This window comes from Channa argus, unplaced genomic scaffold, assembly GCF_033026475.1.
Source record: "Channa argus isolate prfri unplaced genomic scaffold, Channa argus male v1.0 Contig120, whole genome shotgun sequence".
Classification (NCBI taxonomy): Eukaryota; Metazoa; Chordata; class Actinopteri; order Anabantiformes; family Channidae; genus Channa; species Channa argus.
This window is the reverse complement of record NW_027125339.1, coordinates 48,451-76,268: the sequence shown is the minus strand read 5'-3', so window position 1 is coordinate 76,268 and position 27,818 is coordinate 48,451. Positions and strand designations below refer to the sequence as shown.

The following is a 27,818-nucleotide window of genomic DNA, read 5'->3' as shown; positions in this document are numbered from 1 at the left end:
AACACTTGTTGTGCTGAAGACTTTATTCCTTTGACCTTTGGATTACCAATGCTGTCTCTGGAAGGTAGAGGACCGCACATATGTCGAAGCTGTCCATTCTACGAAAAACCTGCCTCGTGTGAGGCTTGAACTCACGACCTTCAGATTATGAGACTGACGCGCCAACTGCGCCAACGAGGCTGAGGGAATGCGCCTGCTAAATTGAAAAACAATTGTAAACACCTTTTCGCATTTCATAAAGACAATAGCATTGACACACTTAATTGGGTCTTCATTAATTGTCCTGAGAATAAATAGAAGGCTGAGACCTCTGTTACTGCATATCAGTCAGTCAAGCTGAGACTTTTAAAGAGGCGCTTGCATTGACCGGGAATCCAACCCGGGTCTCCCGCGTGGCAGGCGAGAATTCGACCACTGAACCACCAATGCCCACGTGTTGGAAAAAGGAGTTCCATTGAAGACGCCATCGCGTGTAGATAGAATCTTTTTCTTGATGGTCCATCAGTACTACATACTAAACCACATACTAACCTCATCACCACTGAACTACCAATGCTCACATTGTGTTCCACTGCACCACTGGACAATCGCACTAATGACATTTGTAATTGGGACAGAATGTTTTGCTGAAAGGTAAAACAGTTTCGGAAACTGCCCAACCCTCGTGTCTACTCAAGAGATGGAGAGAAGGTAGAAGTGTCTTAAATCATCTTTATAGCATACCTTCCTTTTTCCCTTTGTTGTGTTTCATGCCATTCTAGTGGGGTGAGAATTTGCAGATGCAGAGGCGAGAATTCGACCACTGAACCACCAATGCCCATGTGCCGGAGAAAGGAGTTCCATTGAAGACGCCATCGCGTGTAGACAGAATGTTTTTTGATGGTCCATCAGTACTACGTACTAAACCCAACACTAACCTCATCACCACTGAACTACCAATGCCCACATTGTGTTCCACTGCACCTCTGGACAGTCACACTAATGAAGTTAGTACTTGGGACAGAATGTTTTGTTGGAAAACTGTTTCGGAAGCTGTCCACCCATCACGTCTACTCAAGAGATGGAGAGAAGGTAGAAATGTTTTAAAACATCTTTATAGCATACCTTCCCTTTTTCCTTTGTTCTGTTTCATGCCCTTCTAGTGGTGTGAAAATTTGCAGGTGTTGAAATCTAAGCTCCTTGACTGGCACACATCTTGGGTATTAGACAGGGGAGCGCAATTCCTGGATGTCCGCTTTAGTTTGGCTTGAATTTTAGGTTTTATATATGCTTTAAGCATCTAGAGTTCACGGAAAAAAACACTTGTTCTCCTAAAGCCTTTATTCCTTTGTCCTTTCCATTACCAATGCTCTCTCTAGAAGGTAGAGGACTGCACATATGTCCAAGCTGGCCATTCTACAATAGACCTGCCTCGTGTCAGGCTTGACAAAAAATGTAAACACCTCATCACATCTATCCTCATCACCTACACGTGACCCTCAGCGTGGCTGAGGGAAAAAGCATGCTAAATTGAAAAAATGTAAACATCTTTTCGCATTTCACAAAGGCAATAGCATTGACGCCCTTAATTGAGTCTTCATTAATTGTCTTCAGACTATTGAGGTTAGTACTTGGGACAGAATGTTTTGTTGTAAAACAGTTTCGGAGGCTGCCCAGCCCTCAAGTCTACTCAAGAGATGGAGAGAAGGTAGAACTGTCTCAAAACATCTTTATAGCATACCCTCCCTTTTTCCTTTGTTCTGTTTCATGTCATTCTAGTGGTGTGAAAATGTGCAGGTGTTGAAGTCTAAGCTCCTTGACTGGCACAAGTCTCGGTACTAGAGAGGGGAGCTGGAGTTCACGGAAAGAACACTTGTTGTGCTGAAGACTTTATTCCTTTGACCTTTGGATTACCAATGCTGTCTCTGGAAGGTAGAGGACCGCACATATGTCGAAGCTGTCCATTCTACGAAAAACCTGCCTCGTGTGAGGCTTGAACTCACGACCTTCAGATTATGAGACTGACGCGCTGCCAACTGCGCCAACGAGGCTGAGGGAATGAGCCTGCTAAATTGAAAAACAATTGTAAACACCTTTTCGCATTTCATAAAGACAATAGCATTGACACACTTAATTGGGTCTTCATTAATTGTCCTGAGAATAAATAGAAGGCTGAGACCTCTGTTACTGCATATCAGTCAGTCAAGCTGCGCTCATTTTGAGTTGTGAGACTTTTAAAGAGGTGCTTGCATTGGCCGGGAATCGAACCCGGGTCTCCCGCGTGGCAGGCGAGAATTCGACCACTGAACCACCAATGCCCACGTGTTGGAAAAAGGAGTTCCATTGAAGACGCCATCGCGTGTAGACAGAATCTTTTTCTTGATGGTCCATCAGTACTACATACTAAACCACATACTAACCTCATCACCACTGAACTACCAATGCCCACATTGTGTTCCACTGCACCACTGGACAGTCGCACTAATGACATTTGTACTTGGGACAGAATGTTTTGCTGAAAGGTAAAACAGTTTCGGAAACTGCCCAACCCTCGTCTCTACTCAAGAGATGGAGAGAAGGTAGAAGTGTCTTAAATCATCTTTATAGCATACCTTCCTTTTTCCCTTTGTTGTGTTTCATGCCATTCTAGTGGGGTGAGAATTTGCAGATGCAGAGGCGAGAATTCGACCACTGAACCACCAATGCCCATGTGCCGGAGAAAGGAGTTCCATTGAAGACGCCATTGCGTGTAGACAGAATGTTTTTTGATGGTCCATCAGTACTACGTACTAAACCACATACTAACCTCATCACCACTGAACTACCAATGCCCACATTGTGTTCCACTGCACCACTGGACAGTCGCACTAATGACATTTGTACTTGGGACAGAATGTTTTGTTGAAAGGTAAAACTGTTTCGGAAGCTGTCCACCCATCACGTCTACTCAACAGATGGAGAGAAGGTAGAAATGTCTTAAAACATCTTTATAGCATAACTTCCCTTTTTCCTTTGTTCTGTTTCATGCCCTTCTAGTGGTGTGAAAATTTGCAGGTGTTGAAATCTAAGCTCCTTGACTGGCACACAGCTTGGGTATTAGACAGGGGAGCGCAATTCCTGGATGTCCGCTTTAGTTTGGCTTGAATTTTAGGTTTTATATATGCTTTAAGCATCTAGAGTTCACGGAAAAAAACACTTGTTCTCCTAAAGCCTTTATTCCTTTGTCCTTTGCATTACCAATGCTCTCTCTAGAAGGTAGAGGACTGCACATATGTCCAAGCTGGCCATTCTACAATAGACCTGCCTCGTGTCAGGCTTGACAAAAAATGTAAACACCACCTCATCACATCTATCCTCATCACCACTGAACTACCGAGGCTGAGGGAAAAAGCATGCTAAATTGAAAAAATGTAAACATCTTTTCGCATTTCACAAAGGCAATAGCATTGACGCCCTTAATTGAGTCTTCATTAATTGTCTTCAGACTAATGAGGTTAGTACTTGGGACAGAATGTTTTGTTGGATGGTAAAACAGTTTCGGAGGCTGCCCAGCCCTCACGTCTACTCAAGAGATGGAGAGAAGGTAGAACTGTCTCAAAACATCTTTATAGAATACCCTCCCTTTTTCCTTTGTTCTGTTTCATGTCATTCTAGTGGTGTGAAAATGTGCAGGTGTTGAAGTCTAAGCTCCTTGACTGGCACAAATCTCGGTACTAGAGAGGGGAGCTGAAGTTCACTGAAAGAACACTTGTTGTGCTGAAGACTTTATTCCTTTGACCTTTGGATTACCAATGCTGTCTCTGGAAGGTAGAGGACCGCACATATGTCGAAGCTGTCCATTCTACGAAAAACCTGCCTCGTGTGAGGCTTGAACTCACGACCTTCAGATTATGAGACTGACGCGCCAACGAGGCTGAGGGAATGCTCCTGCTAAATTGAAAAACAATTGTAAACACCTTTTCGCATTTCATAAAGACAATAGCATTGACACACTTAATTGGGTCTTCATTAATTGTCCTGAGAATAAATAGAAGGCTGAGACCTCTGTTACTGCATATCAGTCAGTCAAGCTGAGACTTTTAAAGAGGCGCTTGCAGCCTAAACCACATACTAACCTCATCACCACTGAACTACCAATGCCCACATTGTGTTCCACTGCACCACTGGACAGTCGCACTAATGACATTTGTACTTGGGACAGAATGTTTTGCTGAAAGGTAAAACAGTTTCGGAAACTGCCCAACCCTCGTGTCTACTCAAGAGATGGAGAGAAGGTAGAAGTGTCTTAAATCATCTTTATAGCATACCTTCCTTTTTCCCTTTGTTGTGTTTCATACCATTCTAGTGGGGTGAGAATTTGCAGATGCAGAGGCGAGAATTCGACCACTGAACCACCAATGCCCATGTGCCGGAGAAAGGAGTTCCATTGAAGACGCCATCGCGTGTAGACAGAATGTTTTTTGATGGTCCATCAGTACTACGTACTAAACCCAACACTAACCTCATCACCACTGAACTACCAATGCCCACATTGTGTTCCACTGCACCTCTGGACAGTCACACTAATGAAGTTAGTACTTGGGACAGAATGTTTTGTTGGAAAACTGTTTCGGAAGCTGTCCACCCATCACGTCTACTCAAGAGATGGAGAGAAGGTAGAAATGTCTTAAAACATCTTTATAGCATACCTTCCCTTTTTCCTTTGTTCCGTTTCATGCCCTTCTAGTGGTGTGAAAATTTGTAGGTGTTGAAATCTAAGCTCCTTGACTGGCACACATCTTGGGTATTAGACAGGGGAGCGCAATTCCTGGATGTCCGCTTTAGTTTGGGTTGAATTTTAGGTTTTATATATGCTTTAAGCATCTAGAGTTCACGGAAAAAAACACTTGTTCTCCTAAAGCCTTTATTCCTTTGTCCTTTGCATTACCAATGCTCTCTCTAGAAGGTAGAGGACTGCACATATGTCCAAGCTGGCCATTCTACAATAGACCTGCCTCGTGTCAGGCTTGACAAAAAATGTAAACACCTCATCACATCTATCCTCATCACCACTGAACTACCGAGGCTGAGGGAAAAAGCATGCTAAATTGAAAAAATGTAAACATCTTTTCGCATTTCACAAAGGCAATAGCATTGACGCCCTTAATTGAGTCTTCATTAATTGTCTTCAGACTAATGAGGTTAGTACTTGGGACAGAATGTTTTGTTGTAAAACAGTTTCGGAGGCTGCCCAGCCCTCAAGTCTACTCAAGAGATGGAGAGAAGGTAGAACTGTCTCAAAACATCTTTATAGCATACCCTCCCTTTTTCCTTTGTTCTGTTTCATGCCCTTCTAGTGGTGTGAAAATTTGCAGGTGTTGAAATCTAAGCTCCTTGACTGGCACACATCTTGGGTATTAGATAGGGGAGCGCAATTCCTGGATGTCCGCTTTAGTTTGGGTTGAATTTTAGGTTTTATATATGCTTTAAGCATCTAGAGTTCACGGAAAAAAACACTTGTTCTCCTAAAGCCTTTATTCCTTTGTCCTTTGCATTACCAATGCTCTTTCTAGAAGGTAGAGGACTGCACATATGTCCAAGCTGGCCATTCTACAATAGACCTGCCTCGTGTCAGGCTTGACAAAAAATGTAAACACCTCATCACATCTATCCTCATCACCACTGAACTACCGAGGCTGAGGGAAAAAGCATGCTAAATTGAAAAAATGTAAACATCTTTTCGCATTTCACAAAGGCAATAGCATTGACGCCCTTAATTGAGTCTTCATTAATTGTCTTCAGACTATTGAGGTTAGTACTTGGGACAGAATGTTTTGTTGGATGGTGAAACAGTTTCGGAGGCTGCCCAGCCCTCACGTCTACTCAAGAGATGGAGAGAAGGTAGAACTGTCTCAAAACATCTTTATAGCATACCCTCCCTTTTTCCTTTGTTCTGTTTCATGTCATTCTAGTGGTGTGAAAATGTGCAGGTGTTGAAGTCTAAGCTCCTTGACTGGCACAAATCTCGGTACTAGAGAGGGGAGCTGGAGTTCACGGAAAGAACACTTGTTGTGCTGAAGACTTTATTCCTTTGACCTTTGGATTACCAATGCTGTCTCTGGAAGGTAGAGGACCGCACATATGTCGAAGCTGTCCATTCTACGAAAAACCTGCCTCGTGTGAGGCTTGAATTCACGACCTTCAGATTATGAGACTGACGCGCCAACTGCGCCAACGAGGCTGAGGGAATGCGCCTGCTAAATTGAAAAACAATTTTAAACACCTTTTCGCATTTCATAAAGACAATAGCATTGACACACTTAATTGGGTCTTCATTAATTGTCCTGAGAATAAATAGAAGGCTGAGACCTCTGTTACTGCATATCAGTCAGTCAAGCTGCGCTCATTTTGAGTTGTGAGACTTTTAAAGAGGTGCTTGCATTGGCCGGGAATCGAACCCGGGTCTCCCGCGTGGCAGGCGAGAATTCGACCACTGAACCACCAATGCCCACGTGTTGGAAAAAGGAGTTCCATTGAAGACGCCATCGCGTGTAGACAGAATCTTTTTCTTGATGGTCCATCAGTACTACATACTAAACCACATACTAACCTCATCACCACTGAACTACCAATGCCCACATTGTGTTCCACTGCACCACTGGACAGTCGCACTAATGACATTTGTACTTGGGACAGAATGTTTTGCTGAAAGGTAAAACAGTTTCGGAAACTGCCCAACCCTCGTGTCTACTCAAGAGATGGAGAGAAGGTAGAAGTGTCTTAAATCATCTTTATATCATACCTTCCTTTTTCCCTTTGTTGTGTTTCATGCCATTCTAGTGGGGTGAGAATTTGCAGATGCAGAGGCGAGAATTCGACCACTGAACCACCAATGCCCATGTGCCGGAGAAAGGAGTTCCATTGAAGACGCCATCGCGTGTAGACAGAATGTTTTTTGATGGTCCATCAGTACTACGTACTAAACCACACACTAACCTCATCACCACTGAACTACCAATGCCCACATTGTGTTCCACTGCACCTCTGGACAGTCACACTAATGAAGTTAGTACTTGGGACAGAATGTTTTGTTGGAAAACTGTTTCGGAAGCTGTCCACCCATCACGTCTACTCAAGAGATGGAGAGAAGGTAGAAATGTCTTAAAACATCTTTATAGCATACCTTCCCTTTTTCCTTTGTTCTGTTTCATGCCCTTCTAGTGGTGTGAAAATTTGCAGGTGTTGAAATCTAAGCTCCTTGACTGGCACACATCTTGGGTATTAGACAGGGGAGCGCAATTCCTGGATGTCCGCTTTAGTTTGGGTTGAATTTTAGGTTTTATATATGCTTTAAGCATCTAGAGTTCACGGAAAAAAACACTTGTTCTCCTAAAGCCTTTATTCCTTTGTCCTTTGCATTACCAATGCTCTCTCTAGAAGGTAGAGGACTGCACATATGTCCAAGCTGGCCATTCTACAATAGACCTGCCTCGTGTCAGGCTTGACAAAAAATGTAAACACCACCTCATCACATCTATCCTCATCACCACTGAACTACCGAGGCTGAGGGAAAAAGCATGCTAAATTGAAAAAATGTAAACATCTTTTCGCATTTCACAAAGGCAATAGCATTGACGCCCTTAATTGAGTCTTCATTAATTGTCTTCAGACTAATGAGGTTAGTACTTGGGACAGAATGTTTTGTTGGATGGTAAAACAGTTTCGGAGGCTGCCCAGCCCTCACGTCTACTCAAGAGATGGAGAGAAGGTAGAACTGTCTCAAAACATCTTTATAGAATACCCTCCCTTTTTCCTTTGTTCTGTTTCATGTCATTCTAGTGGTGTGAAAATGTGCAGGTGTTGAAGTCTAAGCTCCTTGACTGGCACAAATCTCGGTACTAGAGAGGGGAGCTGGAGTTCACAGAAAGAACACTTGTTGTGCTGAAGACTTTATTCCTTTGACCTTTGGATTACCAATGCTGTCTCTGGAAGGTAGAGGACCGCACATATGTCGAAGCTGTCCATTCTACGAAAAACCTGCCTCGTGTGAGGCTTGAACTCACGACCTTCAGATTATGAGACTGACGCGCTGCCAATTGTTAATTGTAAACACCTTTTCGCATTTCATAAAGACAATAGCATTGACACACTTAATTGGGTCTTCATTAATTGTCCTGAGAATAAATAGAAGGCTGAGACCTCTGTTACTGCATATCAGTCAGTCAAGCTGAGACTTTTAAAGAGGCGCTTGCATTGGCCGGGAATCGAACCCGGGTCTCCCGCGTGGCAGGCGAGAATTCGACCACTGAACCACCAATGCCCATGTGTTGTAAAAAGGAGTTCCATTGAAGACGCCATCGCGTGTAGACAGAATGTTTTTTGATGGTCCATCAGTACTACGTACTAAACCACACACTAACCTCATCATCACTGAACTACCAATGCCCACATTGTGTTCCACTGCACCTCTGGACAGTCACACTAATGAAGTTAGTACTTGGGACAGAATGTTTTGTTGGAAAACTGTTTCGGAAGCTGTCCACCCATCACGTCTACTCAAGAGATGGAGAGAAGGTAGAAATGTTTTAAAACATCTTTATAGCATACCTTCCCTTTTTCCTTTGTTCTGTTTCATGCCCTTCTAGTGGTGTGAAAATTTGCAGGTGTTGAAATCTAAGCTCCTTGACTGGCACACATCTTGGGTATTAGACAGGGGAGCGCAATTCCTGGATGTCCGCTTTAGTTTGGGTTGAATTTTAGGTTTTATATATGCTTTAAGCATCTAGAGTTCACGGAAAAAAACACTTGTTCTCCTAAAGCCTTTATTCCTTTGTCCTTTGCATTACCAATGCTCTCTCTAGAAGGTAGAGGACTGCACATATGTCCAAGCTGGCCATTCTACAATAGACCTGCCTCGTGTCAGGCTTGACAAAAAATGTAAACACCTCATCACATCTATCCTCATCACCACTGAACTACCGAGGCTGAGGGAAAAAGCATGCTAAATTGAAAAAATGTAAACATCTTTTCGCATTTCACAAAGGCAATAGCATTGACGCCCTTAATTGAGTCTTCATTAATTGTCTTCAGACTATTGAGGTTAGTACTTGGGACAGGATGTTTTGTTGGATGGTAAAACAGTTTCGGAGGCTGCCCAGCCCTCACGTCTACTCAAGAGATGGAGAGAAGGTAGAACTGTCTCAAAACATCTTTATAGCATACCCTCCCTTTTTCCTTTGTTCTGTTTCATGTCATTCTAGTGGTGTGAAAATGTGCAGGTGTTGAAGTCTAAGCTCCTTGACTGGCACAAATCTCGGTACTAGAGAGGGGAGCTGGAGTTCACGGAAAGAACACTTGTTGTGCTGAAGACTTTATTCCTTTGACCGTTGGATTACCAATGCTGTCTCTGGAAGGTAGAGGACCGCACATATGTCGAAGCTGTCCATTCTACGAAAAACTTGCCTCGTGTGAGGCTTGAACTCACGACCTTCAGATTATGAGACTGACGCGCCAACGAGGCTGAGGGAATGCTCCTGCTAAATTGAAAAACAATTGTAAACACCTTTTCGCATTTCATAAAGACAATAGCATTGACACACTTAATTGGGTCTTCATTAATTGTCCTGAGAATAAATAGAAGGCTGAGACCTTTGTTACTGCATATCAGTCAGTCAAGCTGAGACTTTTAAAGAGGCGCTTGCAGCCTAAACCACATACTAACCTCATCACCACTGAACTACCAATGCCCACATTGTGTTCCACTGCACCACTGGACAGTCGCACTAATGACATTTGTACTTGGGACAGAATGTTTTGCTGAAAGGTAAAACAGTTTCGGAAACTGCCCAACCCTCGTGTCTACTCAAGAGATGGAGAGAAGGTAGAAGTGTCTTAAATCATCTTTATAGCATACCTTCCTTTTTCCCTTTGTTGTGTTTCATGCCATTCTAGTGGGGTGAGAATTTGCAGATGCAGAGGCGAGAATTCGACCACTGAACCACCAATGCCCATGTGCCGGAGAAAGGAGTTCCATTGAAGACGCCATCGCGTGTAGACAGAATGTTTTTTGATGGTCCATCAGTACTACGTACTAAACCCAACACTAACCTCATCACCACTGAACTACCAATGCCCACATTGTGTTCCACTGCACCTCTGGACAGTCACACTAATGAAGTTAGTACTTGGGACAGAATGTTTTGTTGGAAAACTGTTTCGGAAGCTGTCCACCCATCACGTCTACTCAAGAGATGGAGAGAAGGTAGAAATGTCTTAAAACATCTTTATAGCATACCTTCCCTTTTTCCTTTGTTCTGTTTCATGCCCTTCTAGTGGTGTGAAAATTTGCAGGTGTTGAAATCTAAGCTCCTTGACTGGCACACATCTTGGGTATTAGACAGGGGAGCGCAATTCCTGGATGTCCGCTTTAGTTTGGGTTGAATTTTAGGTTTTATATATGCTTTAAGCATCTAGAGTTCACGGAAAAAAACACTTGTTCTCCTAAAGCCTTTATTCCTTTGTCCTTTGCATTACCAATGCTCTCTCTAGAAGGTAGAGGACTGCACATATGTCCAAGCTGGCCATTCTACAATAGACCTGCCTCGTGTCAGGCTTGACAAAAAATGTAAACACCTCATCACATCTATCCTCATCACCACTGAACTACCGAGGCTGAGGGAAAAAGCATGCTAAATTGAAAAAATGTAAACATCTTTTCGCATTTCACAAAGGCAATAGCATTGACGCCCTTAATTGAGTCTTCATTAATTGTCTTCAGACTAATGAGGTTAGTACTTGGGACAGGATGTTTTGTTGGATGGTAAAACAGTTTCGGAGGCTGCCCAGCCCTCACGTCTACTCAAGAGATGGAGAGAAGGTAGAACTGTCTCAAAACATCTTTATAGCATACCCTCCCTTTTTCCTTTGTTCTGTTTCATGTCATTCTAGTGGTGTGAAAATGTGCAGGTGTTGAAGTCTAAGCTCCTTGACTGGCACAAATCTCGGTACTAGAGAGGGGAGCTGGAGTTCACGGAAAGAACACTTGTTGTGCTGAAGACTTTATTCCTTTGACCTTTGGATTACCAATGCTGTCTCTGGAAGGTAGAGGACCGCACATATGTCGAAGCTGTCCATTCTACGAAAAACCTGCCTCGTGTGAGGCTTGAACTCACGACCTTCAGATTATGAGACTGACGCGCCAACGAGGCTGAGGGAATGCTCCTGCTAAATTGAAAAACAATTGTAAACACCTTTTCGCATTTCATAAAGACAATAGCATTGACACACTTAATTGGGTCTTCATTAATTGTCCTGAGAATAAATAGAAGGCTGAGACCTCTGTTACTGCATATCAGTCAGTCAAGCTGAGACTTTTAAAGAGGCGCTTGCAGCCTAAACCACATACTAACCTCATCACCACTGAACTACCAATGCCCACATTGTGTTCCACTGCACCACTGGACAGTCGCACTAATGACATTTGTACTTGGGACAGAATGTTTTGCTGAAAGGTAAAACAGTTTCGGAAACTGCCCAACCCTCGTGTCTACTCAAGAGATGGAGAGAAGGTAGAAGTGTCTTAAATCATCTTTATAGCATACCTTCCTTTTTCCCTTTGTTGTGTTTCATGCCATTCTAGTGGGGTGAGAATTTGCAGATGCAGAGGCGAGAATTCGACCACTGAACCACCAATGCCCATGTGCCGGAGAAAGGAGTTCCATTGAAGACGCCATCGCGTGTAGACAGAATGTTTTTTGATGGTCCATCAGTACTACGTACTAAACCACACACTAACCTCATCACCACTGAACTACCAATGCCCACATTGTGTTCCACTGCACCTCTGGACAGTCACACTAATGAAGTTAGTACTTGGGACAGAATGTTTTGTTGGAAAACTGTTTCGGAAGCTGTCCACCCATCACGTCTACTCAAGAGATGGAGAGAAGGTAGAAATGTCTTAAAACATCTTTATAGCATACCTTCCCTTTTTCCTTTGTTCTGTTTCATGCCCTTCTAGTGGTGTGAAAATTTGCAGGTGTTGAAATCTAAGCTCCTTGACTGGCACACATCTTGGGTATTAGACAGGGGAGCGCAATTCCTGGATGTCCGCTTTAGTTTGGGTTGAATTTTAGGTTTTATATATGCTTTAAGCATCTAGAGTTCACGGAAAAAAACACTTGTTCTCCTAAAGCCTTTATTCCTTTGTCCTTTGCATTACCAATGCTCTCTCTAGAAGGTAGAGGACTGCACATATGTCCAAGCTGGCCATTCTACAATAGACCTGCCTCGTGTCAGGCTTGACAAAAAATGTAAACACCTCATCACATCTATCCTCATCACCACTGAACTACCGAGGCTGAGGGAAAAAGCATGCTAAATTGAAAAAATGTAAACATCTTTTCGCATTTCACAAAGGCAATAGCATTGACGCCCTTAATTGAGTCTTCATTAATTGTCTTCAGACTAATGAGGTTAGTACTTGGGACAGAATGTTTTGTTGTAAAACAGTTTCGGAGGCTGCCCAGCCCTCAAATCTACTCAAGAGATGGAGAGAAGGTAGAACTGTCTCAAAACATCTTTATAGCATACCCTCCCTTTTTCCTTTGTTCTGTTTCATGCCCTTCTAGTGGTGTGAAAATTTGCAGGTGTTGAAATCTAAGCTCCTTGACTGGCACACATCTTGGGTATTAGATAGGGGAGCGCAATTCCTGGATGTCCGCTTTAGTTTGGGTTGAATTTTAGGTTTTATATATGCTTTAAGCATCTAGAGTTCACGGAAAAAAACACTTGTTCTCCTAAAGCCTTTATTCCTTTGTCCTTTGCATTACCAATGCTCTTTCTAGAAGGTAGAGGACTGCACATATGTCCAAGCTGGCCATTCTACAATAGACCTGCCTCGTGTCAGGCTTGACAAAAAATGTAAACACCTCATCACATCTATCCTCATCACCACTGAACTACCGAGGCTGAGGGAAAAAGCATGCTAAATTGAAAAAATGTAAACATCTTTTCGCATTTCACAAAGGCAATAGCATTGACGCCCTTAATTGAGTCTTCATTAATTGTCTTCAGACTATTGAGGTTAGTACTTGGGACAGAATGTTTTGTTGGATGGTAAAACAGTTTCGGAGGCTGCCCAGCCCTCACGTCTACTCAAGAGATGGAGAGAAGGTAGAACTGTCTCAAAACATCTTTATAGCATACCCTCCCTTTTTCCTTTGTTCTGTTTCATGTCATTCTGGTGGTGTGAAAATGTGCAGGTGTTGAAGTCTAAGCTCCTTGACTGGCACAAATCTCGGTACTGGAGAGGGGAGCTGGAGTTCACGGAAAGAACACTTGTTGTGCTGAAGACTTTATTCCTTTGACCTTTGGATTACCAATGCTGTCTCTGGAAGGTAGAGGACCGCACATATGTCGAAGCTGTCCATTCTACGAAAAACCTGCCTCGTGTGAGGCTTGAACTCACGACCTTCAGATTATGAGACTGACGCGCTGCCAACTGCGCCAACGAGGCTGAGGGAATGCGCCTGCTAAATTGAAAAACAATTGTAAACACCTTTTCGCATTTCATAAAGACAATAGCATTGACACACTTAATTGGGTCTTCATTAATTGTCCTGAGAATAAATAGAAGGCTGAGACCTCTGTTACTGCATATCAGTCAGTCAAGCTGCGCTCATTTTGAGTTGTGAGACTTTTAAAGAGGTGCTTGCATTGGCCGGGAATCGAACCCGGGTCTCCCGCGTGGCAGGCGAGAATTCGACCACTGAACCACCAATGCCCACGTGTTGGAAAAAGGAGTTCCATTGAAGACGCCATCGCGTGTAGACAGAATCTTTTTCTTGATGGTCCATCAGTACTACATACTAAACCACATACTAACCTCATCACCACTGAACTACCAATGCCCACATTGTGTTCCACTGCACCACTGGACAGTCGCACTAATGACATTTGTACTTGGGACAGAATGTTTTGCTGAAAGGTAAAACAGTTTCGGAAACTGCCCAACCCTCGTGTCTACTCAAGACATGGAGAGAAGGTAGAAGTGTCTTAAATCATCTTTATAGCATACCTTCCTTTTTCCCTTTGTTGTGTTTCATGCCATTCTAGTGGGGTGAGAATTTGCAGATGCAGAGGCGAGAATTCGACCACTGAACCACCAATGCCCATGTGCCGGAGAAAGGAGTTCCATTGAAGACGCCATCGCGTGTAGACAGAATGTTTTTTGATGGTCCATCAGTACTACGTACTAAACCACACACTAACCTCATCACCACTGAACTACCAATGCCCACATTGTGTTCCACTGCACCTCTGGACAGTCACACTAATGAAGTTAGTACTTGGGACAGAATGTTTTGTTGGAAAACTGTTTCGGAAGCTGTCCACCCATCACGTCTACTCAAGAGATGGAGAGAAGGTAGAAATGTTTTAAAACATCTTTATAGCATACCTTCCCTTTTTCCTTTGTTCTGTTTCATGCCCTTCTAGTGGTGTGAAAATTTGCAGGTGTTGAAATCTAAGCTCCTTGACTGGCACACATCTTGGGTATTAGACAGGGGAGCGCAATTCCTGGATGTCCGCTTTAGTTTGTGTTGAATTTTAGGTTTTATATATGCTTTAAGCATCTAGAGTTCACGGAAAAAAACACTTGTTCTCCTAAAGCCTTTATTCCTTTGTCCTTTGCATTACCAATGCTCTCTCTAGAAGGTAGAGGACTGCACATATGTCCAAGCTGGCCATTCTACAATAGACCTGCCTCGTGTCAGGCTTGACAAAAAATGTAAACACCTCATCACATCTATCCTCATCACCACTGAACTACCGAGGCTGAGGGAAAAAGCATGCTAAATTGAAAAAATGTAAACATCTTTTCGCATTTCACAAAGGCAATAGCATTGACGCCCTTAATTGAGTCTTCATTAATTGTCTTCAGACTATTGAGGTTAGTACTTGGGACAGAATGTTTTGTTGGATGGTAAAACAGTTTCGGAGGCTGCGCCAACGAGGCTGAGGGAATGTGCCTGCTAAATTGAAAAACAATTGTAAACACCTTTTCGCATTTCATAAAGACAATAGCATTGACACACTTAATTGGGTCTTCATTAATTGTCCTGAGAATAAATAGAAGGCTGAGACCTCTGTTACTGCATATCAGTCAGTCAAGCTGAGACTTTTAAAGAGGCGCTTGCATTGGCCGGGAATCGAACCCGGCTCTCCCGCGTGGCAGGCGAGAATTCGACCATTGAACCACCAATGCCCACGTATTGGAAAAAGGAGTTCCATTGAAGACACCATCGCGTGTAGACAGAATCTTTTTCTTGATGGTCCATCAGTACTACATACTAAACCACATACTAACCTCATCACCACTGAACTACCAATGCCCACATTGTGTTCCACTGCAACACTGGACAGTCGCACTAATGACATTTGTACTTGGGACAGAATGTTTTGTTGAAAGGTAAAACTGTTTCGGAAGCTGTCCACCCATCACGTCTACTCAACAGATGGAGAGAAGGTAGAAATGTCTTAAAACATCTTTATAGCATACCTTCCCTTTTTCCTTTGTTCTGTTTCATGCCCTTCTAGTGGTGTGAAAATTTGCAGGTGTTGAAATCTAAGCTCCTTGACTGGCACACATCTTGGGTATTAGACAGGGGAGCGCAATTCCTGGATGTCCGCTTTAGTTCGGCTTGAATTTTAGGTTTTATATATGCTTTAAGCATCTAGAGTTCACGGAAAAAAACACTTGTTCTCCTAAAGCCTTTATTCCTTTGTCCTTTGCATTACCAATGCTCTCTCTAGAAGGTAGAGGACTGCACATATGTCCAAGCTGGCCATTCTACAATAGACCTGCCTCGTGTCAGGCTTGACAAAAAATGTAAACACCTCATCACATCTATCCTCATCACCACTGAACTACCGAGGCTGAGGGAAAAAGCATGCTAAATTGAAAAGATGTAAACATCTGTTCGCATTTCACAAAGGCAATAGCATTGACGCCCTTAATTGAGTCTTCATTAATTGTCTTCAGACTAATGAGGTTAGTACTTGGGACAGAATGTTTTGTTGTAAAACAGTTTCGGAGGCTGCCCAGCCCTCACGTCTACTCAAGAGATGGAGAGAAGGTAGAACTGTCTCAAAACATCTTTATAGCATACCCTCCCTTTTTCCTTTGTTCTGTTTCATGTCATTCTAGTGGTGTGAAAATGTGCAGGTGTTGAAGTCTAAGCTCTTTGACTGGCACAAATCTCGGTACTAGAGAGGGGAGCTGGAGTTCACGGAAAGAACACTTGTTGTGCTGAAGACTTTATGCCTTTGACCTTTGGATTACCAATGCTGTCTCTGGAAGGTAGAGGACCGCACATATGTCGAAGCTGTCCATTCTACAAAAAACCTGCCTCGTGTGAGGCTTGAACTCACGACCTTCAGATTATGAGACTGACGCGCTGCCAACTGTTAATTGTAAACACCTTTTCGCATTTCATAAAGACAATAGCATTGACACACTTAATTGGGTCTTCATTAATTGTCCTGAGAATAAATAGAAGGCTGAGACCTCTGTTACTGCATATCAGTCAGTCAAGCTGAGACTTTTAAAGAGGCGCTTGCATTGGCCGGGAATCGAACCCGGGTCTCCCGCGTGGCAGGCGAGAATTCGACCACTGAACCACCAATGCCCACGTGTTGTAAAAAGGAGTTCCATTGAAGACGCCATCGCGTGTAGACAGAATGTTTTTTGATGGTCCATCAGTACTACGTACTAAACCACACACTAACCTCATCACCACTGAACTACCAATGCCCACATTGTGTTCCACTGCACCTCTGGACAGTCACACTAATGAAGTTAGTACTTGGGACAGAATGTTTTGTTGGAAAACTGTTTCGGAAGCTGTCCACCCATCACGTCTACTCAAGAGATGGAGAGAAGGTAGAAATGTTTTAAAACATCTTTATAGCATACCTTCCCTTTTTCCTTTGTTCTGTTTCATGCCCTTCTAGTGGTGTGAAAATTTGCAGGTGTTGAAATCTAAGCTCCTTGACTGGCACACATCTTGGGTATTAGACAGGGGAGCGCAATTCCTGGATGTCCGCTTTAGTTTGGGTTGAATTTTAGGTTTTATATATGCTTTAAGCATCTAGAGTTCACGGAAAAAAACACTTGTTCTCCTAAAGCCTTTATTCCTTTGTCCTTTGCATTACCAATGCTCTCTCTAGAAGGTAGAGGACTGCACATATGTCCAAGCTGGCCATTCTACAATAGACCTGCCTCGTGTCAGGCTTGACAAAAAATGTAAACACCTCATCACATCTATCCTCATCACCACTGAACTACCGAGGCTGAGGGAAAAAGCATGCTAAATTGAAAAAATGTAAACATCTTTTCGCATTTCACAAAGGCAATAGCAATGCCCCCCCTCATTGAGTCTTCATCAATTGTCTTCAGACTATTGAGGTTAGTACTTGGGACAGAATGTTTTGTTGGATGGTAAAACAGTTTCGGAGGCTGCCCAGCCCTCACGTCTACTCAAGAGATGGAGAGAAGGTAGAACTGTCTCAAAACATCTTTATAGCATACCCTCCCTTTTTCCTTTGTTCTGTTTCATGTCATTCTAGTGGTGTGAAAATGTGCAGGTGTTGAAGTCTAAGCTCCTTGACTGGCACAAATCTCGGTACTAGAGAGGGGAGCTGGAGTTCACGGAAAGAACACTTGTTGTGCTGAAGACTTTATTCCTTTGACCTTTGGATTACCAATGCTGTCTCTGGAAGGTAGAGGACCGCACATATGTCGAAGCTGTCCATTCTACGAAAAACCTGCCTCGTGTGAGGCTTGAACTCACGACCTTCAGATTATGAGACTGACGCGCTGCCAACTGTTAATTGTAAACACCTTTTCGCATTTCATAAAGACAATAGCATTGACACACTTAATTGGGTCTTCATTAATTGTCCTGAGAATAAATAGAAGGCTGAGACCTCTGTTACTGCATATCAGTCAGTCAAGCTGAGACTTTTAAAGAGGCGCTTGCATTGGCCGGGAATCGAACCCGGCTCTCCCGCGTGGCAGGCGAGAATTCGACCACTGAACCACCAATGCCCACGTGTTGTAAAAAGGAGTTCCATTGAAGACGCCATCGCGTGTAGACAGAATGTTTTTTGATGGTCCATCAGTACTACGTACTAAACCACACACTAACCTCATCACCACTGAACTACCCATGCCCACATTGTGTTCCACTGCACCTCTGGACAGTCACACTAATGAAGTTAGTACTTGGGACAGAATGTTTTGTTGGAAAACTGTTTCGGAAGCTGTCCACCCATCACGTCTACTCAAGAGATGGAGAGAAGGTAGAAATGTTTTAAAACATCTTTATAGCATACCTTCCCTTTTTCCTTTGTTCTGTTTCATGCCCTTCTAGTGGTGTGAAAATTTGCAGGTGTTGAAATCTAAGCTCCTTGACTGGCACACATCTTGGGTATTAGACAGGGGAGCGCAATTCCTGGATGTCCGCTTTAGTTTGGGTTGAATTTTAGGTTTTATATATGCTTTAAGCATCTAGAGTTCACGGAAAAAAACACTTGTTCTCCTAAAGCCTTTATTCCTTTGTCCTTTGCATTACCAATGCTCTCTCTAGAAGGTAGAGGACTGCACATATGTCCAAGCTGGCCATTCTACAATAGACCTGCCTCGTGTCAGGCTTGACAAAAAATGTAAACACCTCATCACATCTATCCTCATCACCACTGAACTACCGAGGCTGAGGGAAAAAGCATGCTAAATTGAAAAAATGTAAACATCTTTTCGCATTTCACAAAGGCAATAGCATTGACGCCCTTAATTGAGTCTTCATTAATTGTCTTCAGACTATTGAGGTTAGTACTTGGGACAGAATGTTTTGTTGGATGGTAAAACAGTTTCGGAGGTTGCCCAGCCCTCACGTCTACTCAAGAGATGGAGAGAAGGTAGAACTGTCTCAAAACATCTTTATAGCATACCCTCCCTTTTTCCTTTGTTCTGTTTCATGTCATTCTAGTGGTGTGAAAATGTGCAGGTGTTGAAGTCTAAGCTCCTTGACTGGCACAAATCTCGGTACTAGAGAGGGGAGCTGGAGTTCACGGAAAGAACACTTGTTGTGCTGAAGACTTTATTCCTTTGACCTTTGGATTACCAATGCTGTCTCTGGAAGGTAGAGGACCGCACATATGTCGAAGCTGTCCATTCTACGAAAAACCTGCCTCGTGTGAGGCTTGAACTCACGACCTTCAGATTATGAGACTGACGCGCTGCCAACTGCGCCAACGAGGCTGAGGGAATGCGCCTGCTAAATTGAAAAACAATTGTAAACACCTTTTCGCATTTCATAAAGACAATAGCATTGACACACTTAATTGGGTCTTCATTAATTGTCCTGAGAATAAATAGAAGGCTGAGACCTCTGTTACTGCATATCAGTCAGTCAAGCTGCGCTCATTTTGAGTTGTGAGACTTTTAAAGAGGTGCTTGCATTGGCCGGGAATCGAACCCGGGTCTCCCGCGTGGCAGGCGAGAATTCGACCACTGAACCACCAATGCCCACGTGTTGGAAAAAGGAGTTCCATTGAAGACGCCATCGTGTGTAGACAGAATCTTTTTCTTGATGGTCCATCAGTACTACATACTAAACCACATACTAACCTCATCACCACTGAACTACCAATGCCCACATTGTGTTCCACTGCACCACTGGACAGTCGCACTAATGACATTTGTACTTGGGACAGAATGTTTTGCTGAAAGGTAAAACAGTTTCGGAAACTGCCCAACCCTCGTGTCTACTCAAGAGATGGAGAGAAGGTAGAAGTGTCTTAAATCATCTTTATAGCATACCTTCCTTTTTCCCTTTGTTGTGTTTCATGCCATTCTAGTGGGGTGAGAATTTGCAGATGCAGAGGCGAGAATTCGACCACTGAACCACCAATGCCCATGTGCCGGAGAAAGGAGTTCCATTGAAGACGCCATCGCGTGTAGACAGAATGTTTTTTGATGGTCCATCAGTACTACGTACTAAACCACACACTAACCTCATCACCACTGAACTACCAATGCCCACATTGTGTTCCACTGCACCTCTGGACAGTCACACTAATGAAGTTAGTACTTGGGACAGAATGTTTTGTTGGAAAACTGTTTCGGAAGCTGTCCACCCATCACGTCTACTCAAGAGATGGAGAGAAGGTAGAAATGTTTTAAAACATCTTTATAGCATACCTTCCCTTTTTCCTTTGTTCTGTTTCATGCCCTTCTAGTGGTGTGAAAATTTGCAGGTGTTGAAATCTAAGCTCCTTGACTGGCACACATCTTGGGTATTAGACAGGGGAGCGCAATTCCTGGATGTCCGCTTTAGTTTGGGTTGAATTTTAGGTTTTATATATGCTTTAAGCATCTAGAGTTCACGGAAAAAAACACTTGTTCTCCTAAAGCCTTTATTCCTTTGTCCTTTGCATTACCAATGCTCTCTCTAGAAGGTAGAGGACTGCACATATGTCCAAGCTGGCCATTCTACAATAGACCTGCCTCGTGTCAGGCTTGACAAAAAATGTAAACACCTCATCACATCTATCCTCATCACCACTGAACTACCGAGGCTGAGGGAAAAAGCATGCTAAATTGAAAAAATGTAAACATCTTTTCGCATTTCACAAAGGCAATAGCATTGACGCCCTTAATTGAGTCTTCATTAATTGTCTTCAGACTATTGAGGTTAGTACTTGGGACAGAATGTTTTGTTGGATGGTAAAACAGTTTCGGAGGCTGCGCCAACGAGGCTGAGGGAATGTGCCTGCTAAATTGAAAAACAATTGTAAACACCTTTTCGCATTTCATAAAGACAATAGCATTGACACACTTAATTGGGTCTTCATTAATTGTCCTGAGAATAAATAGAAGGCTGAGACCTCTGTTACTGCATATCAGTCAGTCAAGCTGAGACTTTTAAAGAGGCGCTTGCATTGGCCGGGAATCGAACCCGGCTCTCCCGCGTGGCAGGCGAGAATTCGACCATTGAACCACCAATGCCCACGTATTGGAAAAAGGAGTTCCATTGAAGACACCATCGCGTGTAGACAGAATCTTTTTCTTGATGGTCCATCACTACTACATACTAAACCACATACTAACCTCATCACCACTGAACTACCAATGCCCACATTGTGTTCCACTGCAACACTGGACAGTCGCACTAATGACATTTGTACTTGGGACAGAATGTTTTGTTGAAAGGTAAAACTGTTTCGGAAGCTGTCCACCCATCACGTCTACTCAACAGATGGAGAGAAGGTAGAAATGTCTTAAAACATCTTTATAGCATACCTTCCCTTTTTCCTTTGTTCTGTTTCATGCCCTTCTAGTGGTGTGAAAATTTGCAGGTGTTGAAATCTAAGCTCCTTGACTGGCACACATCTTGGGTATTAGACAGGGGAGCGCAATTCCTGGATGTCCGCTTTAGTTCGGCTTGAATTTTAGGTTTTATATATGCTTTAAGCATCTAGAGTTCACGGAAAAAAACACTTGTTCTCCTAAAGCCTTTATTCCTTTGTCCTTTGCATTACCAATGCTCTCTCTAGAAGGTAGAGGACTGCACATATGTCCAAGCTGGCCATTCTACAATAGACCTGCCTCGTGTCAGGCTTGACAAAAAATGTAAACACCTCATCACATCTATCCTCATCACCACTGAACTACCGAGGCTGAGGGAAAAAGCATGCTAAATTGAAAAGATGTAAACATCTGTTCGCATTTCACAAAGGCAATAGCATTGACGCCCTTAATTGAGTCTTCATTAATTGTCTTCAGACTAATGAGGTTAGTACTTGGGACAGAATGTTTTGTTGTAAAACAGTTTCGGAGGCTGCCCAGCCCTCACGTCTACTGAAGAGATGGAGAGAAGGTAGAACTGTCTCAAAACATCTTTATAGCATACCCTCCCTTTTTCCTTTGTTCTGTTTCATGTCATTGTAGTGGTGTGAAAATGTGCAGGTGTTGAAGTCTAAGCTCCTTGACTGGCACAAATCTCGGTACTAGAGAGGGGAGCTGGAGTTCACGGAAAGAACACTTGTTTTGCTGAAGACTTTATTCCTTTGACCTTTGGATTACCAATGCTGTCTCTGGAAGGTAGAGGACCGCACATATGTCGAAGCTGTCCATTCTACGAAAAACCTGCCTCGTGTGAGGCTTGAACTCACGACCTTCAGATTATGAGACTGACGCGCTGCCAACTGCGCCAACGAGGCTGAGGGAATGCGCCTGCTAAATTGAAAAACAATTGTAAACACTTTTCGCATTTCATAAAGACAATAGCATTGACACACTTAATTGGGTCTTCATTAATTGTCCTGAGAATAAATAGAAGGCTGAGACCTCTGTTACTGCATATCAGTCAATCAAGCTGCGCTCATTTTGAGTTGTGAGACTTTTAAAGAGGTGCTTGCATTGGCCGGGAATCGAACCCGGGTCTCCCGCGTGGCAGGCAAGAATTCGACCACTGAACCACCAATGCCCACGTGTTGGAAAAAGGAGTTCCATTGAAGATGCCATCGCGTGTAGACAGAATCTTTTTCTTGATGGTCCATCAGTACTACATACTAAACCACATACTAACCACATCACCACTGAACTACCAATGCCCACATTGTGTTCCACTGCACCACTGGACAGTCGCACTAATGACATTTGTACTTGGGACAGAATGTTTTGCTGAAAGGTAAAACAGTTTCGGAAACTGCCCAACCCTCGTGTCTACTCAAGAGATGGAGAGAAGGTAGAAGTGTCTTAAATCATCTTTATAGCATACCTTCCTTTTTCCCTTTGTTGTGTTTCATGCCATTCTAGTGGGGTGAGAATTTGCAGATGCAGAGGCGAGAATTCGACCACTGAACCACCAATGCCCATGTGCCGGAGAAAGGAGTTCCATTGAAGACGCCATCGCGTGTAGACAGAATGTTTTTTGATGGTCCATCAGTACTACGTACTAAACCACACACTAACCTCATCACCACTGAACTACCAATGCCCACATTGTGTTCCACTGCACCTCTGGACAGTCACACTAATGAAGTTAGTACTTGGGACAGAATGTTTTGTTGGAAAACTGTTTCGGAAGCTGTCCACCCATCACGTCTACTCAAGAGATGGAGAGAAGGTAGAAATGTTTTAAAACATCTTTATAGCATACCTTCCCTTTTTCCTTTGTTCTGTTTCATGCCCTTCTAGTGGTGTGAAAATTTGCAGGTGTTGAAATCTAAGCTCCTTGACTGGCACACATCTTGGGTATTAGACAGGGGAGCGCAATTCCTGGATGTCCGCTTTAGTTTGGGTTGAATTTTAGGTTTTATATATGCTTTAAGCATCTAGAGTTCACGGAAAAAAACACTTGTTCTCCTAAAGCCTTTATTCCTTTGTCCTTTGCATTACCAATGCTCTCTCTAGAAGGTAGAGGACTGCACATATGTCCAAGCTGGCCATTCTACAATAGACCTGCCTCGTGTCAGGCTTGACAAAAAATGTAAACACCTCATCACATCTATCCTCATCACCACTGAACTACCGAGGCTGAGGGAAAAAGCATGCTAAATTGAAAAAATGTAAACATCTTTTCGCATTTCACAAAGGCAATAGCATTGACGCCCTTAATTGAGTCTTCATTAATTGTCTTCAGACTATTGAGGTTAGTACTTGGGACAGGATGTTTTGTTGGATGGTAAAACAGTTTCGGAGGCTGCCCAGCCCTCACGTCTACTCAAGAGATGGAGAGAAGGTAGAACTGTCTCAAAACATCTTTATAGCATACCCTCCCTTTTTCCTTTGTTCTGTTTCATGTCATTCTAGTGGTGTGAAAATGTGCAGGTGTTGAAGTCTAAGCTCCTTGACTGGCACAAATCTCGGTACTAGAGAGGGGAGCTGGAGTTCACGGAAAGAACACTTGTTGTGCTGAAGACTTTATTCCTTTGACCTTTGGATTACCAATGCTGTCTCTGGAAGGTAGAGGACCGCACATATGTCGAAGCTGTCCATTCTACGAAAAACCTGCCTCGTGTGAGGCTTGAACTCACGACCTTCAGATTATGAGACTGACGCGCCAACGAGGCTGAGGGAATGCTCCTGCTAAATTGAAAAACAATTGTAAACACCTTTTCGCATTTCATAAAGACAATAGCATTGACACACTTAATTGGGTCTTCATTAATTGTCCTGAGAATAAATAGAAGGCTGAGACCTCTGTTACTGCATATCAGTCAGTCAAGCTGAGACTTTTAAAGAGGCGCTTGCAGCCTAAACCACATACTAACCTCATCACCACTGAACTACCAATGCCCACATTGTGTTCCACTGCACCACTGGACAGTCGCACTAATGACATTTGTACTTGGGACAGAATGTTTTGCTGAAAGGTAAAACAGTTTCGGAAACTGCCCAACCCTCGTGTCTACTCAAGAGATGGAGAGAAGGTAGAAGTGTCTTAAATCATCTTTATAGCATACCTTCCTTTTTCCCTTTGTTGTGTTTCATGCCATTCTAGTGGGGTGAGAATTTGCAGATGCAGAGGCGAGAATTCGACCACTGAACCACCAATGCCCATGTGCCGGAGAAAGGAGTTCCATTGAAGACGCCATCGCGTGTAGACAGAATGTTTTTTGATGGTCCATCAGTACTACGTACTAAACCCAACACTAACCTCATCACCACTGAACTACCAATGCCCACATTGTGTTCCACTGCACCTCTGGACAGTCACACTAATGAAGTTAGTACTTGGGACAGAATGTTTTGTTGGAAAACTGTTTCGGAAGCTGTCCACCCATCACGTCTACTCAAGAGATGGAGAGAAGGTAGAAATGTCTTAAAACATCTTTATAGCATACCTTCCCTTTTTCCTTTGTTCTGTTTCATGCCCTTCTAGTGGTGTGAAAATTTGCAGGTGTTGAAATCTAAGCTCCTTGACTGGCACACATCTTGGGTATTAGACAGGGGAGCGCAATTCCTGGATGTCCGCTTTAGTTTGGGTTGAATTTTAGGTTTTATATATGCTTTAAGCATCTAGAGTTCACGGAAAAAAACACTTGTTCTCCTAAAGCCTTTATTCCTTTGTCCTTTGCATTACCAATGCTCTCTCTAGAAGGTAGAGGACTGCACATATGTCCAAGCTGGCCATTCTACAATAGACCTGCCTCGTGTCAGGCTTGACAAAAAATGTAAACACCTCATCACATCTATCCTCATCACCACTGAACTACCGAGGCTGAGGGAAAAAGCATGCTAAATTGAAAAAATGTAAACATCTTTTCGCATTTCACAAAGGCAATAGCATTGACGCCCTTAATTGAGTCTTCATTAATTGTCTTCAGACTATTGAGGTTAGTACTTGGGACAGAATGTTTTGTTGGATGGTAAAACAGTTTCGGAGGCTGCGCCAACGAGGCTGAGGGAATGTGCCTGCTAAATTGAAAAACAATTGTAAACACCTTTTCGCATTTCATAAAGACAATAGCATTGACACACTTAATTGGGTCTTCATTAATTGTCCTGAGAATAAATAGAAGGCTGAGACCTCTGTTACTGCATATCAGTCAGTCAAGCTGAGACTTTTAAAGAGGCGCTTGCATTGGCCGGGAATCGAACCCGGCTCTCCCGCGTGGCAGGCGAGAATTCGACCATTGAACCACCAATGCCCACGTATTGGAAAAAGGAGTTCCATTGAAGACACCATCGCGTGTAGACAGAATCTTTTTCTTGATGGTCCATCAGTACTACATACTAAACCACATACTAACCTCATCACCACTGAACTACCAATGCCCACATTGTGTTCCACTGCAACACTGGACAGTCGCACTAATGACATTTGTACTTGGGACAGAATGTTTTGTTGAAAGGTAAAACTGTTTTGGAAGCTGTCCACCCATCACGTCTACTCAACAGATGGAGAGAAGGTAGAAATGTCTTAAAACATCTTTATAGCATACCTTCCCTTTTTCCTTTGTTCTGTTTCATGCCCTTCTAGTGGTGTGAAAATTTGCAGGTGTTGAAATCTAAGCTCCTTGACTGGCACACATCTTGGGTATTAGACAGGGGAGCGCAATTCCTGGATGTCCGCTTTAGTTTGGCTTGAATTTTAGGTTTTATATATGCTTTAAGCATCTAGAGTTCACGGAAAAAAACACTTGTTCTCCTAAAGCCTTTATTCCTTTGTCCTTTGCATTACCAATGCTCTCTCTAGAAGGTAGAGGACTGCACATATGTCCAAGCTGGCCATTCTACAATAGACCTGCCTCGTGTCAGGCTTGACAAAAAATGTAAACACCTCATCACATCTATCCTCATCACCACTGAACTTCCGAGGCTGAGGGAAAAAGCATGCTAAATTGAAAAAATGTAAACATCTTTTCACATTTCACAAAGGCAATAGCATTGACGCCCTTAATTGAGTCTTCATTAATTGTCTTCAGACTAATGAGGTTAGTACTTGGGACAGAATGTTTTGTTGTAAAACAGTTTCGGAGGCTGCCCAGCCCTCAAGTCTACTCAAGAGATGGAGAGAAGGTAGAACTGTCTCAAAACATCTTTATAGCATACCCTCCCTTTTTCCTTTGTTCTGTTTCATGTCATTCTAGTGGTGTGAAAATGTGCAGGTGTTGAAGTCTAAGCTCCTTGACTGGCACAAGTCTCGGTACTAGAGAGGGGAGCTGGAGTTCACGGAAAGAACACTTGTTGTGCTGAAGACTTTATTCCTTTGACCTTTGGATTACCAATGCTGTCTCTGGAAGGTAGAGGACCGCACATATGTCGAAGCTGTCCATTCTACGAAAAACCTGCCTCGTGTGAGGCTTGAACTCACAACCTTCAGATTATGAGACTGACGCGCTGCCAACTGCGCCAACGAGGCTGCGGGAATGCGCCTGCTAAATTGAAAAACAATTGTAAACACCTTTTCGCATTTCATAAAGACAATAGCATTGACACACTTAATTGGGTCTTCATTAATTGTCCTGAGAATAAATAGAAGGCTGAGACCTCTGTTACTGCATATCAGTCAGTCAAGCTGCGCTCATTTTGAGTTGTGAGACTTTTAAAGAGGTGCTTGCATTGGCCGGGAATCGAACCCGGGTCTCACGCGTGGCAGGCGAGAATTCGACCACTGAACCACCAATGCCCACGTGTTGGAAAAAGGTGTTCCATTGAAGACGCCATCGCGTGTAGACAGAATCTTTTTCTTGATGGTCCATCAGTACTACATACTAAACCACATACTAACCTCATCACCACTGAACTACCAATGCCCACATTGTGTTCCACTGCACCACTGGACAGTCGCACTAATGACATTTGTACTTGGGACAGAATGTTTTGCTGAAAGGTAAAACAGTTTCGGAAACTGCCCAACCCTCGTGTCTACTCAAGAGATGGAGAGAAGGTAGAAGTGTCTTAAATCATCTTTATAGCATACCTTCCTTTTTCCCTTTGTTGTGTTTCATGCCATTCTAGTGGGGTGAGAATTTGCAGATGCAGAGGCGAGAATTCGACCACTGAACCACCAATGCCCATGTGCCGGAGAAAGGAGTTCCATTGAAGACGCCATCGCGTGTAGACAGAATGTTTTTTGATGGTCCATCAGTACTACGTACTAAACCCAACACTAACCTCATCACCACTGAACTACCAATGCCCACATTGTGTTCCACTGCACCTCTGGACAGTCACACTAATGAAGTTAGTACTTGGGACAGAATGTTTTGTTGGAAAACTGTTTCGGAAGCTGTCCACCCATCACGTCTACTCAAGAGATGGAGAGAAGGTAGAAATGTTTTAAAAC

At 43.2% G+C, this 27,818-nt stretch overlaps 14 non-coding genes across 14 annotated transcripts; all 14 read right to left on the bottom strand.

Annotated features, from left to right (window-relative positions):
• Nucleotides 1-1,957: 1,957 nt before the first annotated feature.
• On the bottom strand, nucleotides 1,958-2,030 carry trnam-cau (transfer RNA methionine (anticodon CAU)). Its single transcript has one exon. It is a non-coding gene; the product is annotated as a tRNA-Met (tRNA).
• Nucleotides 2,031-2,226: 196 nt separating this feature from the next.
• Nucleotides 2,227-2,297, bottom strand: trnag-gcc (transfer RNA glycine (anticodon GCC)). The gene has a single exon. It is a non-coding gene; the product is annotated as a tRNA-Gly (tRNA).
• A 4,098-nt stretch (nucleotides 2,298-6,395) lies between these two features.
• On the bottom strand, nucleotides 6,396-6,466 carry trnag-gcc (transfer RNA glycine (anticodon GCC)). The gene has a single exon. It is a non-coding gene; the product is annotated as a tRNA-Gly (tRNA).
• Nucleotides 6,467-8,207: 1,741 nt separating this feature from the next.
• Nucleotides 8,208-8,278, bottom strand: trnag-gcc (transfer RNA glycine (anticodon GCC)). The gene has a single exon. It is a non-coding gene; the product is annotated as a tRNA-Gly (tRNA).
• Nucleotides 8,279-13,401: 5,123 nt separating this feature from the next.
• On the bottom strand, nucleotides 13,402-13,474 carry trnam-cau (transfer RNA methionine (anticodon CAU)). Its single transcript has one exon. It is a non-coding gene; the product is annotated as a tRNA-Met (tRNA).
• A 196-nt stretch (nucleotides 13,475-13,670) lies between these two features.
• Nucleotides 13,671-13,741, bottom strand: trnag-gcc (transfer RNA glycine (anticodon GCC)). Its single transcript has one exon. It is a non-coding gene; the product is annotated as a tRNA-Gly (tRNA).
• Nucleotides 13,742-16,575: 2,834 nt separating this feature from the next.
• Nucleotides 16,576-16,646, bottom strand: trnag-gcc (transfer RNA glycine (anticodon GCC)). Its single transcript has one exon. It is a non-coding gene; the product is annotated as a tRNA-Gly (tRNA).
• A 1,350-nt stretch (nucleotides 16,647-17,996) lies between these two features.
• Nucleotides 17,997-18,067, bottom strand: trnag-gcc (transfer RNA glycine (anticodon GCC)). The gene has a single exon. It is a non-coding gene; the product is annotated as a tRNA-Gly (tRNA).
• A 1,139-nt stretch (nucleotides 18,068-19,206) lies between these two features.
• trnam-cau (transfer RNA methionine (anticodon CAU)) lies at nucleotides 19,207-19,279 on the bottom strand. The gene has a single exon. It is a non-coding gene; the product is annotated as a tRNA-Met (tRNA).
• Nucleotides 19,280-19,475: 196 nt separating this feature from the next.
• trnag-gcc (transfer RNA glycine (anticodon GCC)) lies at nucleotides 19,476-19,546 on the bottom strand. Its single transcript has one exon. It is a non-coding gene; the product is annotated as a tRNA-Gly (tRNA).
• Nucleotides 19,547-22,169: 2,623 nt separating this feature from the next.
• On the bottom strand, nucleotides 22,170-22,242 carry trnam-cau (transfer RNA methionine (anticodon CAU)). The gene has a single exon. It is a non-coding gene; the product is annotated as a tRNA-Met (tRNA).
• A 195-nt stretch (nucleotides 22,243-22,437) lies between these two features.
• trnag-gcc (transfer RNA glycine (anticodon GCC)) lies at nucleotides 22,438-22,508 on the bottom strand. The gene has a single exon. It is a non-coding gene; the product is annotated as a tRNA-Gly (tRNA).
• Nucleotides 22,509-26,818: 4,310 nt separating this feature from the next.
• On the bottom strand, nucleotides 26,819-26,891 carry trnam-cau (transfer RNA methionine (anticodon CAU)). The gene has a single exon. It is a non-coding gene; the product is annotated as a tRNA-Met (tRNA).
• Nucleotides 26,892-27,087: 196 nt separating this feature from the next.
• On the bottom strand, nucleotides 27,088-27,158 carry trnag-gcc (transfer RNA glycine (anticodon GCC)). The gene has a single exon. It is a non-coding gene; the product is annotated as a tRNA-Gly (tRNA).
• Between the last annotated feature and the right edge of the window lie 660 nt (nucleotides 27,159-27,818).